Source organism: Lactuca serriola, chromosome 5 (genome assembly GCF_051521515.1).
Source record: "Lactuca serriola cultivar US96UC23 chromosome 5, Lser_US96UC23_V15, whole genome shotgun sequence".
Lineage (NCBI taxonomy): Eukaryota > Viridiplantae > Streptophyta > Magnoliopsida > Asterales > Asteraceae > Lactuca > Lactuca serriola.
Genome location: NC_136412.1, coordinates 266,644,121 through 266,648,214, shown reverse-complemented (window position 1 = coordinate 266,648,214; position 4,094 = coordinate 266,644,121). Strand labels below are relative to the sequence as shown.

At 34.2% G+C, this 4,094-nt stretch overlaps 1 non-coding gene across 1 annotated transcript; it reads left to right on the top strand.

Annotated features, from left to right (window-relative positions):
* On the top strand, positions 1-107 carry LOC145056019 (small nucleolar RNA R71). Its single transcript, XR_013685560.1, has one exon. It is a non-coding gene; the product is annotated as a small nucleolar RNA R71 (small nucleolar RNA).
* The last annotated feature ends 3,987 nt before the right edge of the window (positions 108-4,094 follow it).

Genomic DNA, 4,094 nt, shown 5'->3' with positions numbered 1-4,094 from the left:
AGATCATTTTGGGGACAATTTCTTAGTAACCCTTTATATCTCTCCCATGCTTCATACAATGATTCCCTTGCTTGTTGCTCGAAATTAGCTATGACCTTCTTAAGTTTAGAAACTTTCGATGGTGGGAAAAATTGCTGGATGACCTCTTCACGCATTTGTGCCCATGTTGTGATTGCACCGGGTGGGAGTGCCTTCAACCAATCTTTAGTCGCTCCTTTGAAAGTGACTGGAAAGATTCTTAACAACACCGTTTCTTGTGGGACATTTGGAATTTTAAAATAATCGGTGATGTCATTGACTTCATTGAGGTGTTTTGTATGCATCTTCATGATCTTTTCCATAGAATGTGATATATTTTAGCACATAAGAAATGTGTTCCTTTAGCTCAAAGTTGGTGGTGACGGGAATTTTGGGTTGCACAAGGCTCAGACCGGTGTCCTCACAAATTCTCTTCTTGTATGCCTCCATAGTCATGTCGACAATTTTGGCCATCTCGTCTTTTGGCTCGCTTCCGGGTTCGTTTTCTTTTTCTGATTCTGTTTCGAGCTCGTAACCAATATCCTTTTTATTAGGAGTCTTCTAAAAGCTAAGGGACCAAGGTTCAATTCATGGCAGCCTTATTTTTGATATATTTGCTTACTCGTTTCCTTCTAATGGACCAAGGTTTAATTAGCAGCCCCATTTTTAATATATTAATTAGTTTCATTTCTTTTTCCTTTTCTTCCTTTCATTTTTTCTTCTTTTACCTCATCCTAATCCATCTTAATTTCTATTAATAAATTTTGATTATATATATATATATATATATATATATATATATATATATATATATATATATTGATTATATCAGTGGTGTCTTTGATCCGCATGTCATATACTACTTAAAGAAAACGAAAAAAAATGTAAAAAAGAACTAAAATAAAATAAATTAAGATTGCAGTTCTCACGTCGTGAGCGTGTATGCTCATATTGTGAGTTCTAAAATGCAGAAAATTTAACTAATGCAGAAAATTAACTTTTTGTGGGTTTTACCTCACAAAAGGATCAATTAATCAAAAACAATTAAACTGCCAACTGAAATAGTCGTTCCCAGATAACGACGCCAAAAACTTGTTGTGCACAAATTATACCTATCTAGCTTTAAATTTATAAACCTAACTACCTATCTACTAATGCACCTATAGGAAGTGTACCTAGTCAATTTATAGTATAGTAAAGTAATTTGGGTATCGAACACAGGGAACAAAATCCAATTTATTAAAATAATTACTAAAAATTAATCTAAAATCAAACAATAACTAAAAATGATTTTTTATTTGATTTTGCAAGTCAGATTAACTTAAACTAACAAACACTTGAACCAAGAATAGTTGTTATCAAGATATTAAAAACACTTTCGTTTAGTTTTGAATCCACCTTTTTCTTATGGTTAGTTCTTATTTATGGATTAATAAAGTTGGTTATTAAAATAGATATCATAAGTAGTCTTGATGAGACCTCATAATATTTTCCTCAATTCATGAACTACTATATAATGATCATACATAAGTAAACACAAAATTGATAATTAATGATAATTTAGCTAGGTAAGATATATCTAAGGTAAATACCTATGATCAAGACGACTTACCTAACACAATTATGATCAATTAATGTTCTTTAACATAATTAAAGTTGTTATATTTATACCTAATCTAATATTTGATGAATCCTTGCTCTAATAGTTTAATGATCATAAACTACTAGGTAATCAAGCTCATGCAATCTAAACTGATAATTTAAGTACACCTAACTTGAGTGTAAGCAACAAAGATTAAAGCTTTAACATGCTAGGAATCGATAATCAAACACAAACTAAATCCAACTTAATATAATCCATAAAATAAGAAACTAGCACATAGTTTAAGGTTTCATCCAACTAAACAAAAGTCTACTAAATTAGCTATTCATGGCAGAAGGTAACACTCTAAATCATAAGAATTCGACATGATTGAATTAATGCAAACTGAATGCGATGTGTGATCTTCTAATCTTCAATCTTCAAACGTTCTCTCTTCCAAAATTTTGTTTTTCTCACTTTTCTGACCTCTAAACTCGATTATCTCTCTAGAATATCATATTCCAACCTCTAAGAGTCGATATGCAAAGGGATATTTATAGTTTCCAAATATCGCATCTCACGTCGTGAAAATTAGGGCTCATGTCGTGAGCTCATTACAATTCGTGCTCGACAAGGAAACTGCATTCCGCGTATAAATCTTCTATAATAATCTGTACTCACGTTTGTGTTTGCATAAGTGTCGTGAATTTTATTACAAACATGGCGTGTTACTCTATTTCCACACTGTGGGGAGTTTATTTGCTTGGTTCTTCTTTCTTTTAAGCTCCATTAAGCTCCCAATTTAGTTCCAGTCTTTCCAGGTTCCAATATTTGTCACTTCTGGTCATTTTTCCTTAAAAATGTCCTATTTGACTGCAAAATGTAATTTAACTCAATAAGTATCAAATATCTTTGCTATTAACCAAAATATTACTTAACAAGTATTCAAATAATGCCTAAATATATGTATAGATATGGCAATATCACTACCATGCTTTTGGGTGATCGGACCATCTCTAAATATTTCCAAGAGATGAAGGTACTCTCTGAAGACAACATTGAATCACCCATCATCGAGAAAAAACTCTAGTTATCAACTTGATCAATGGTCTCTCAGCGCTCAACTCCAACATTGCCACCGTATACCAATCTAACTTTCTTTCAAGCCTGATTTCTGCTACTTTTAGGAGACCAATGTCTCAACTGTGATTGCCAAATTCAACGAACGTACTCCAACTACTCATCCTCATCCACGATCCTCTACACGGCTGCTCCCTTCAATGGTCTTAACTGATCCTACAAATGGTTAAAAATGAAGCAAGAACAATTGAAACCAAAGTTACAACTGACGAGGGGACACCAATGACAAAACCTAGGGCAACCACAGCACAACAGACCACCAAACAATGTCGGTGTCTTTGTGGAAGCCTTTCCCCTCATTATGGAAGGCGTTCAGATGAAACTCTTAACAAATATATGTTATTCTTTGGGCCCCCCTAACATTCGCCTCTACTATGTTGCAAACACCTCGACTACGACTGCAATACCGCCTCCTTATGGCTAACCCAACAGCCTCCCTTTCAACAACTATCGCATCCTGCCCCATGCAAATATTCTCTCACTCCACGTTTGGAATGGTTCCCTTTGATGAGGCACGATCTACCCACATATATCGCCCAAGAATTTTAATACTATTCATCTCTATGACAACCCCGATGTCGGATGGTACATGGATACGAGCGCTACATCTCACCTTGCCTTGATCACAAGTATTCTCACCCCTTTGGTTTTAATAGTGTAACACCAACGTTTTAGACATCATTTTATATCATTAAAATATACTTTCATCAAAATATTCAAATATTTATCATACTTTTATGGTTTCTGATGTTATAAGACAATATCAATAACCACAATAAAAAATAAAAGGATTTACAACCTTTTCTATACCTTTTGTCATCTTCACTGACCGCCTTCTCTTTCCTTATTTCCTATACCTGGTACATAGCAAAATCTATGTAAGTCTGAAGACTTGTGAGTTACATGAGTTTTAGACTCTATTTATAACTTTTCACAAGTCAAACATGATTTATTCCAATCTAATTCATTCCTGAAATCAATTGTAAATAAAATAAAACATCAATAAAATTCAAGCAAGTCGATCAGACCCGTCAAGGTTCAAATTGTAGAAATCTACTTCGGGGCTTTATTGCCAAAATGCGAAATGAAACCGTACATATTCCATACATAAAAATGGATTAGTGGATTTGATAGCCTCCCAAACCACGAGTAAACAAATTGCTCATGATTCATGGTATCTTCGTAATCCATGATGGGTCAATCCAACTCAGCAAAGGAACGAATCACCTTACTACCATGGGAGCGGCCAATCTTAGGAACATCGCAACCCAATAACTTCAAGTATTACCTTGCGATGGGATTTACCCACCCAATAATGTTGTCTACCATGTCCAGTATCTAACACGAAAACTAT